Source organism: Gossypium hirsutum, chromosome D12 (assembly GCF_007990345.1).
Source record: "Gossypium hirsutum isolate 1008001.06 chromosome D12, Gossypium_hirsutum_v2.1, whole genome shotgun sequence".
NCBI classification, from domain to species: Eukaryota; Viridiplantae; Streptophyta; class Magnoliopsida; order Malvales; family Malvaceae; genus Gossypium; species Gossypium hirsutum.
Genome location: NC_053448.1, coordinates 39882841 through 39894431, shown reverse-complemented (window position 1 = coordinate 39894431; position 11591 = coordinate 39882841). Strand labels below are relative to the sequence as shown.

At 30.9% G+C, this 11591-nt stretch overlaps 1 non-coding gene across 1 annotated transcript; it reads left to right on the top strand.

Moving 5' to 3' along the window:
- Nucleotides 1–8065: 8065 nt before the first annotated feature.
- TRNAL-CAA (transfer RNA leucine (anticodon CAA)) lies at nucleotides 8066–8149 on the top strand. The gene has a single exon. It is a non-coding gene; the product is annotated as a tRNA-Leu (tRNA).
- Nucleotides 8150–11591: the final 3442 nt, after the last annotated feature.

Sequence of the window (11591 nt, the reverse complement as noted above, 5' to 3'; positions counted from 1 at the left end):
TGGCAGTCTTTCTCTTCCCTTTCATCACAACGAGTGAACCTTTGGAAATCTTCAAAATCCCATCTTCAGCTATGTATTTGTGCCCTTTTGAATCAAGAGTACTCAACAAAATTAAATTTCTCTTCAATTCTGGAATATGTCGCACGTCACTAAGTGTTCTGGCAACTCCGTCAAACATCTTAACTTTAATCGTTCCAACACCTACAATTTTACACGAAACATTATTTCACATCAAAACAACACCTTCAAACATTGTTTCATAAGTTGTAAACCAATCCCGATTGAGACTCATGTGGAAGGTGTATCCCGAATCAAGGATTCACTCCTCTCTCACTTTAGAATTGTTGACAGAAGCGACTAGAAGTTCATCATCGCTGTAGTATTCTACAACATCAGCTTCACCAAAATTTTCTGGTTGTTTTCCCTTTTGATTTGCAGCCTCCCTTTTGATATTTTTTGGTAGCTTATAGCACTCAGATTTAATGTGCCCTTTTCTTCTTGCAGAAGTTACAAGTTTTACCTCTGTTTGAAGACTTCGATCTACCCTTAGATTTATCGCGAGGATTCCGTTCCTGACCTCATCAATTGTGAGAGACTCACGACTATATAAAATCGTGTCTCTAAAGGTTGAATAAGATGGAGGCCACGAACAAAGTAGAATCAACCCTAAATCTTCCTTGTCATACTGAACCTCCATGGCCTCCAAGTTTTAAAGAATTTCTTTAAACACTGTCAAGTGTTCGTGCACAGACACACCTTCTTCCAAACGATGAGCATAAAGATGCTGCTTTATATGCACCTTGCTGGTTAGAGTTTTCGACATACATATTTGTTCTAGCCTCTTCCATAATGCAGCGGCAGTCTTCTCCTTCATCACATCCTGCAAAATTTCGTTAAACAAATGCAGATGTAATTGTGTTAACGCCTTTCGATCTTTACGCTTCTTCTCTTCATCTGTTAATGTCGAAGGCATCTTATCTATCCCTAGCAGGGCATCCTCCAGACCCATCTACGCAAGAACTGCTTGCATCTTATTCTGCCATAACATAAATCTGGTGTTGCGATCCAACAGCAGAATTTCATACTTCAAAGACGTCATTACCGTGATCAAGATGAACAACCCGGAAGCTTTGATACCAATTTATAAAAATAAAACGTCGGTAATGACAATATATCACAAAGAAAGAGAAATAAAAATAAAGAACACACAAATTTTTACATGGAAACCCTTTCGAGAAAAAAATCACGGGCAGAGGAGAAAAAAATTCACTATGTCAAATTCGAATGATTACAAGAGGAGTTTCGCCTGCATCTATTTATAGGTTGAAAAAACCTAATTCTAATCAAATTCAAATATATTATGCTAATAAATGTTAAATATATTATACTCATAAATACTAAATTTTCTAGAAAAAAAATATATTTTGTTTAGCTTGACTTGCAAGCAATCTCTTAGAATTTGGGTCACACAACTCTAACAATATTTAGGACCTGAAAAAAAAGGTTTTTATTATAACTATTTGGTCCTTAATTATATCTAGGACCTTGTCCCCTTTGATTAAATGGTCTAATTCTATTTTTGTCCTACTTAAAACATAATAATTCGGTATAGTTCATTTTAACAACTTGATTAAATTAAAATTTTCATCTTTTACCCCTCCTAAAAATTAATTACTCGATTTAAATCATTTTAACACCAAATTTTGTAAATTTTATCTTGACCCTCCAATACAAAATTCATAATTGTCCCTACAAATTAGGAATAAAAGAATAAAAGTAAATTCAATAAACAAACTAATATATATTAGATAATTATTTGGTACACTAACGTAGATTTTACATTTTATAAGAGTGATGATGGAACCAACACATGTCCTTAATTCACGTTTAAGTTTGAATTATTTAATTTACAATTGTTTACTTTAACTAAGGGTTTCTCAATTCACTATAAAACTTGATGTCTTTCAAGAAGAATGTATAACCTTTACAGTACTATCTTTTTCTTAAGTTTTAGATGAAATTTCTCTCTAGCTTTTATGACTAAACTAAAACTTTTAGTTTCTACGGTTCAACTAAAACCTTCTCAATTTATAGTTGGTAAAAAAAAGAAAGTAAACAAAGAAACTTGTATAAGGTGTTACAAAAAAAAAGCTCTCAAAGAAATGAAAATGAGAGTGATAAAAGATCTAGCAATAAGCTTCCAAAGAATATTTACAAGAGAAATGAAAGAGTGAACATTTGAAGACTTTTCTCTTGTGTTTGATGCTTGGGTATCTCTCTCTTGTGTCTTGATGTAACACTCCTCCCCTGTCCCGACAGTCGGTATGAATGACAGATGCCACCAGAGCATGTACGAGTAAGATATCTCGTTTTTATTTAAGAATTAAAAGCTTAAATAATTTCTTTAAAATAACTTTATTCAAATTGAAAATTTTAAAAACAATTTAAAACATTTAGAAATTGATATGGAGTTGACTAGGAGCGATCGAAACTAAAAACATACCCCGAAAGATCAAAACGACTTAAATTTGTGTAGGGTTGCTACAAGGGCACAACGTTGCAATGAAGGACTTATGATGTCACGGCGTGACTAATTGAGTTAATAGGGTTGTGACGATGGGAATGCAAAGTCGTGAAGTTGGGCTACATAGCTGCATCTTTGCAACTTTGTAGTCACAACGTCACTCACTTAATGTCCCCAAAACACTTCAAAAATACTATAAAACATTATTAAATATCATCAAATCATATCTCATGGTTTCAAAACATTTAAAAACTTTTCTAAATCATATTTAAACAAAATTCCAAGTCATAAACATGTTCAAACCAATTTTTAATTCAAAAACTTTTCTTAACCTTTCAAGGAGGTTATAAACAACACTTGATTTTACAAATCCGAACACTTAAAATAATCTAAGTCTCTATGTATATGCCAATAACCTATACAAATATCATTTAATATTTAAAGAATAACCTTAAAAACTTGATGGCCGATGTAATACTCCCGAACAAAGCTTCAAGCTTATCGTACAAGGTCATTTACCTACACGTTTTAAACAACTAACGAGTGAGCTTTAAAAGCTCAGTAAGTAGCCAAGGATAAACCTACTTATCCTTTTCCTTATTAATGTTGAGCCCATTTAAGCATGTCATATAAGATTCACTTAAGCCACATTCTAATGTCACTAATCAATTTGTTTAAATTAATCGAATTGTGCAACATCATCACTTGAAAAATTAAAGAAAAACAGATGATGATGTGGTACAATATCAGAGTGTCATATTCAGTTTTATAATAATTGAATCGATGGTTAAATAAGTTAGAATACCGATTATTAATTCAACCAATTCGACCATCAGACCAACAATAATTAAATAATTAATTAAAAATTCATAAAAATATAAAAAAATAAAATCATTTTTATTTTTTATATATATTTTATGATTTTTTTTAATTATTTATTTATTTATTTATTGTTGGTTCGATAGTCGAACCTATTGAACTGAGTGAATTGAGAACCAGTGGTCTAACCTATTCAACCATGGGTTCAATATTAAAACACTGAATATGACACTCTGAGACTATATCATAATATTATCTAATATTTTTTTATTTTTCAAACTCAGAGTGCCACATCATCAAACTTTTAGATTATTCAAGTTTAATGATCAAAATGGACCTTGTTGTTAAGTTCAAAATGAACAAAAAAAAGTACAAGTATCAAAGTGAACCTAGCTGTCAAGTTCAGGGGCCAAAAGTTACAAAATCCTTTTTTTTCACATTCATTAACAAAATGGGCTTAAATGAATAACGATTTTAAAGTTTAGGGGGGCATTGTGGACCTACTCATAAAGTTTAGAGGCCAAAAGTTACATTATCCCTTTTACATACAAAGATTTGATTTTAAGTTTTGTACTTGTTTAGAGAATTTTTTTTCCCAAGTATTGTGAATAAATTTTTATAATAATTAATATTTTTTTAGAATTTAAAATATATTGAATAATTATAATTTATACAACCAAACATGACATAGGAAATTACAATGTAATTACACTTTGTTAACCAAACGCATCTAAGTATTTAAAATTCATCATAATTACATGAAGGTGCAATTACTACCTTAGTAATTATATTTTCATCAAATTACTTTATGCCATCTATTATACCCTAGCAAAGCAAGACAGGGGGCAAGTTGACAAACAACCCTCTAACTACCCCTATTGCGCACCCCTCGTTAGGATCACCCAAGCATAACTATCTTCATACAACCCTAAGGACGGGAATATCAGAGTAGAACCACATAGTACACTCTATGACGACAACTCACCTGTAATGGCATTGCCACCTATCTGGACTGCAAAAACGTACAAGATATTGTACTATTAACTACGTGACACTACAAGACAAGCAGTGACCCATTATATAAGCCTAGGTGCATGAGGGACCACGAATTGACTCCTTCCCTTTGGCATCGACATACCAACCTTAAAGCATCACTATTTCCTCTTTTCTCTTTCTCCTTCTCTTTTCATCAACTCTTCACCTAACATAGGTGAGCTGGCACTCCTCTCCTCCTCATTGATAACCAACATAGCTGTTAGATAAAAGATAAGGAATAAATAGCATAATATGAAAGATTTTAAACAAGTAGTCAGGATGGCCGAGTGGTTTAAAGCGCCAGACTCAAGTTTTGGTCCTCGTGAAAGGGTGTGGGATCAAATTCCACTTCTGACATTTTGTTTTCTAATTTTCCTTCTAATGGGTCAGGGCTTCATTGGGTTCTTTTTCTTTTATTCTCACCTTTCCTTCTAATAATGGGCCTTACCCTTAGGTGTTAAGAAATTGAATAAATGAAAATTTTAGGTTACATTATACAATTGGTCCCTATATTTTTTCGTTTTGAGTAATTTAATTTTTTTCTTTTATGTTTTTTAACTTCTTTTTTCTTTATATTCTATTCTCTTCCACTTCTCCCTCTATTTTCTTCACTTCTCCAATTTTTTAAGATAGTTTTTCTATGTTTTCCATTTGTTAAAACTAGTCCCTATACTTTTATTTTGGTATTGGGTATTTCCTGTATGTTTTTTGTAACATTTATTTTAATTAGTTTTTCTACATTAAAAGAAATGGAGAAAAGAGGAAAATAGAGGGAGAAGCAGAAGAGAATGGAAAATAAAGAAAAAAAAAGAAAGTTAAAAAAACATAAAAGAAAAGAATTAAATTGTTCAAAACAAAAAAAAAATATAGGGAGCAATTGTATAATATAACCTAAAATTTTCATTTGAAATGATGATTTAACGTGCCACGTCAACTTACCATTACACTGTTAACGACAATTAACGGCTCAGTGACTAAAATGTTACAATACGAGAACGTAAATGACTAAAACGTAACATTTCATATATAAGTGACTAAAATGTGACAAACAAAAGTGACTATTTTGATAGTTTACTCTCAAATATATTATATGGTTTGATTCTTTTAACAAATCATATACATAATTCATGTTAGTATAAACATTTTCATATTTGTACAAACATAGAAATGAAGCCTTTTTGGAGTGTGTTGTTTAGTACTTTCTCTGAGGCTATGTCACTATAAATGCATGTTTTAATTTCCCACACTCTTTAATTGCTTCATCCATGCATTATTTATACTATCTAATAGTAAGTTTGACCATCATTATTCTAAAATTTAACATGGTAAAAGTTAATTTTTAATATTTCACCTTTATAGATCAGACTACTCAACCCACTCAAAAAGTGGAAGGATTTGAGTAAAAATATAGGTCTGAAAAATAGGATTGAACAAAAAAATAATGTATGTTTAAAAAACAGGTCGAGCCTCGGGTAAGACATTTTTGACTCGAGCCCGGCCCAGCCCGACCCGAAATCACAAAAGGGCAAAAAATCTGCTTTTTTTTTGTTTTAATGCTATTTTCTTATTGATTTCTCCATATTTTGCTACCATTTCACTATTATGTTACTACTATTTTGTTGTTATTGTTTGGATATTGCATAACATTTGTTTATTGTTAATTTTGTTATTATTTTAAAGGCATTTGCTTGTTCAGTTGCATCTATATCTTAGTGTTATTAAGTATACATATTTTTAAAATTTTATTTTTAATTTGTTGAGAAATATTTATTTTAATATTTTTAGCATTTTTATCTGGGGCCGGGTTTAAGCAAAATTTTAGGCACTTTTTTCAAACCAGACCTAACAAGCAGGTTTAAAGTTTTTATTGGACCCAACCCGACCCAACCCATGAGCACCTCTAATGCACCTCTAAGTTTTTATTAGTATATATTCATTTATACCAATATGAATCAATGCTAATGATAAATTACTCTTCGAAATTTTTGCTTCATAAATTGATTTTTTTATTGGATAAAAATAATATAAAAATTTATTCTTTTTAATTCAAATAAAATAAATTTAAATATAATAAATTCTTTTATTTTCTTTCTAATTGCTATATCTTTAATGCTATAATTATGTCATAACAGTCTGAATTGTATTTAAAGTTTATTATTTTTAAATTATATTTTTATTGTATTATATAGTCTATAAAGATAAATGAATTTTAATAAAAAAAATTGAATATATTTTTAGATATAACTATTACATTAAAATATTTTTTTATAGATAAATCTAACAAATGAAATAATTATTTAGTAAAATAGAATAACTCTTAGATTATTTAGGAAAGTAGGTGTATTTTTTTCAGGCAATGATCTCGCCACATAGATAACGAATTTATTATATATGTGACACATATCAAACTTAAAAAAATAATTAACTGTGAATCCAGACAAAGTTAGTTAAAAAAGATTTAAGAAAAGAGTACAAGTTTTCTGCTCTAAAAATTTAAGAGAGTATTCTTTTTTTCTTTTTTCCTTTTTCCTTTTAATTCTAGATTCTATATTGGTCATTAAATTTTAAAGTTTTTTTAATTGAGTCCTCAAAACGCTTGTATTGTCTCAACCATGTCCTTTTGTCACAAGGTTAGAACTTTAGTCTCACAATCTGTGTGGCCTTAAGAAAATTCTTTGCTTCAAAAATGCCTAAGTTAGCTTAACTCCCAACAATTGAGGATTCAACTAGAATTCCTCCAAGGCAACAACACAAAACGGAAGAACTCAAAAATATAAGAATAAAGCCACAGAAAAGCTAAGAACACAAGGTAGAAAGTTTTGAGTGAATGCTCTCAAGATTTCTATTACTCAATGAAGTGATTTACAATGAGGGGGAGAGCCCTCTAATTATAGTTGAGCCTCCCCAAATTCAACAGTACAGACTAAAGTACATCAACGGCTAAGATTAAAGCTTATGGACAACTCAATTCTGACGTGTTAAAACAATATTCAATGCTATTAACATTTAAGAGAGTATTTTTTTTCTTTTTTCTTCTTAATTCAAGTTAAGTACACACATGTTTGGGATTTAATTAACATATTTTAAATATGTTTCACGTTAGATTTGAGCTAACATTTAACACTCAAGCTAATGGCGAGGTTGATAGAAAAATCTAATCAATACAATATTGATATTTTGATGATTCAATTTAAATATTTTAAAATTTGAAATCAATTTAAAATTTCAACAATAATTTAAAGACAATAAAAATCCTTTCATGCATAAATTGACATGTAGATGCCTTGGAGATGAATATGCTACAAATCAAAGCTCATATGGTAATGTTTTATTAGTGTTGTTTTCGAGGATTTAATTTAAGCAAATATATGCTTAGTCAGATTGATCCCTCTCAATATTTACATATTTTGTTAATTTGATTTTCATTCTAATAAAAAAACAACAACAATTTAAACCTCAACATTTACACATTTACAAAAATATAATGGACTAAATTTATTAGATTGTAATCAACCCAAAACCAGCACTTCTCTCCACCATCCTCTCCTCTCCGATGATGACCATTATCAAGAGTATCCAAATACAAACCTAGTTTATTTGCGAGGAATTCCTAGCTTCCGCGTTCAAATTAGCTGTTAGAGACAATATTAGAATAAATAATGTAATATGAAAAGCTATAAACAAATTGTCAGGATGGCCGAGTGGTCTGAGGCGCCAGACTCAAGTTCTGGTCTTCGTGAGAGGGCGTGGGTTCAAATCCCACTTCTGACATTTTCGTTTTCTAATTTTTCCTTCTAACGGGCCGGTCTTCTCAACTTTCCTTCTAATAACGGGCCTTACCATTGGGTGTTAAGAAATTGAGTAAATTACACCATTAGCACTAAATTATGGGTATATTTTTATTTTAGTCACATAACTAAAAAAAGTTACAATTTAGTCACTAAAGTTTTCAAATTTATTTCACCAGTGGCACTTTTTAATTGGTATAATAACAATTTTAGTCATCAACTTTTACATTCTCTATCAATTTGACTTGATTCTATACAAAAATTAGGTTAAAATGTGCCTGTAGTCCCTATACTTTTCAAATATAAATAAAAATAAAGTCAACTGTAATAAATTATTACATTTGACTTCCATTAATAAAGAAGCAACAGTAAGAAAAAAAACCCCCACTTTCAAAATTCAAACGCTTCTATATATTGTACAGCCCAATTTTAGCACGGGCTAACACCAAATGAACCCAAACCAAATCAAAAACAAAAAAAAATAGCCCAACTCCAAAACCCTAACGGCCCAATAGGGCCTAAAATCTAAGCAGTATCAGGGAACCCTAAGGTTCCCTCCTTTCCTTTGTGCCGCTGCATCCATGTGCGATGTCAGCGCGCCCATCGCCCGAGGTGGCCTCCGTTTGCACCAAAACTGCAAGTTGACTTTGTCACAACCCTGCAAACAAGGCAAAAAGAGAGACAGAATAGCAGAACGAAAGCAAAAGCAAAAAAGGAACAGTGATATGACAATGTAATTGTGGCTATAAAAGCCACGAAAATAACCATGTAATTTTACACACTAAGAATTCAATAAGGGAACAGAAATCAGTTCGAAAGGTGGATATTTTACAGTTTACATTTTTTCTCTAATCTACTATTTATTTTTTATTTACTTATATTGCATACAGAAACAAAAAAAAAGGAAAGGGGAGCCATAAACTGACCTAGATTCGGGTCTTCGACGCCGTGGACGGCTGAGGAAGTCGCCTCCAAGGATAGGCGACCGAAAATCGAAGGTTTCTTGAACTTTTGAGGCCCTTTCGTTAATATTTTGGGAGTTTTGAGTTCGGATTCGGGTTTAGGGGCTTAAAAGGGTTGAATCGAAAGTTTTTAGCCTTTTTTCGGCCACCGTGGACGACGGCGCCGTCGACAGCGGCAAGTGGCCATCACGGTGGCCATCGGTCGGATCCTGGGCCGACGTTCGGAGGGGGTTGAGAGCTAGAGAGGATTTCAGTCTTTTTTTTTAGAAAGAAGAGAAAAAATGAGCCTTTTCTAAAAAATTTTAACTTTTATACTACTAACAAAACGACGTCGTTTCACCCGAGGGTTTTAGCGCCAAAACCACGCCGTTTTAAGGAGACCCGAGATCCGACCCATGGACCCTAAAGATCCATGCGTTTTTGGATTGAGGGTCTATTTACCCTTTCAGTCCTTCCTCTTTTGGGCTTTCCTTCAATCTGGCCCCTGTTTTAGGTTTTTCTTATTTTTTAAATTTACCCCGTTAGTTTATTTCAGATTTCAATTCGATCCACCTTGAAGCTATGTGTTTTGGAGGGGAAGGGAAAATTGCCCTTTCAGTCCCTCCATGTTATGTGCGCGTTCAGAAGGATCCCTCCTTTTATTTTATTTGCGGATTCCCCCCAAAGTTCTATTTTCAATTCAAATTAGTCCCTTTTTGTTATATTGTTGCTATTAAATTAATTAATTTTAATAATTTTATCATTATTTTTACTACTATTATTATGTTTAATACGGTTATTACTATTATTATTATTATTACTCTTATTTATCTATTTATTATTATTATTATTCGTTTATTAATGTATGATTATTTATTGTATTTCTTATTTTTTATTATTATCACCATGTATTTATATATACTTTTTGATCCCAAGTTTCATTATATTTACATGTACATACACACATGCTTGTCTCTTTCTATATATACATAGATACGTACATATTTTTTCTAACTTATATATGTACATACACGTACTCATATATTTTTTATACATATTTTATAATTTGTTTACATATCTATATATATATACATATTTTCATCTTCATAAACACATTAATACATACTCATATATATACTTTTTATACTTTATAATTTTAATATACATATATATACATACTCATATATCTTTTTATGTTTTTATAATTTTATTCATTTTCTTTATTCAATTATTTATTTACGTTTTTATTATTATTTTAAAAGAATGTTTTAATTTTATTTGCTTATATATTTGTTATTTTGCATGATATTGATTTGTCCTTCTATTTATTTTATTTTGTTGCTATTGCTCGTATTATTTATGCTCACATTATCGTATCCATAATTGTCATTTATCAATGTGGCATTTATTCGTACATCAAAATTAACATTACATCAATTTTTTTACCTGAATTCATAAAAAGAGAAAATTTTGAAAATAAAAGCAAAATTCGGTATTTGGAATCTTCGAGAGGATTGAGCCCTAACGTATTAGGTTCCAATTTTCTTCGTTGAATCTAAATAATCGAGAATGCTCTTTAATCAAAAATAAAAATAAAAAGCTCATTATCGGGAATTCAATACGTTGTGTCCTAATGCATTGGATGTGACACATTGTTTTCTCGAGACGAGGATTTTTCTAAAAAATAATAAAGGTAATATTCAATGTTTAGAATTTTGAGAAATTGTGCCCTAACGTATTGGGCTGCGATTTCTTCGTCTAACTTAAACAATTGAATATCCTTTTAAATTTTATTGCACGAGTTTTTTGGACAAGCTCATTTTTGAGGAGGTGAAATATCATGCCCTAACTCATTGGGTATGACATTTTCTCTCTTCGAAATGAGAGGGTCTTAACGGCTAATTTGATTTATACAAGTTTTTTTATAAGGATCGTATTTTAAAATATTTACACATTTTTTATATTAAGACACTAATTAATCAACAAGGTACCAATTTTGGTCGTGTCGAAGGTGCTAACCCTTCCTCGTGCGTAACCGACTCCCGAACCCGTCTTCTGAATTTTATAAGACCAAAAATTATCATTTTAATAAATTTAAATTTTTATTAAAATGATTTAATTATAAGGTGATCCGATCACACCTAAATAAAAAAGATTGGTGGCGGCTCCCATTTTCGTTTTATTTTCAAAATTCAAGTCGACCCCGTTTTATCAAAAAAAATGGTGTCAACATATATTATCATTTTTTTTTTGGGATTGATGTTAAAATAAATTATCTCCCTTGATCTTCAACACATTTATTTATCATCATTCTTTTTACTTTGATCTTCAAAACAACTTGAAACATGAGAAGACTGAAGAGAACACAAGCAGGTTATTCCAGAACTTGGGTTATGAACTCTCAACCAAGAACACTGAGACAAGCTGTAAGGCTTTTGTTTTTTCTTTTTCTTTTTCTTTTCTTTTGTATTGTTCTGTCGGTTG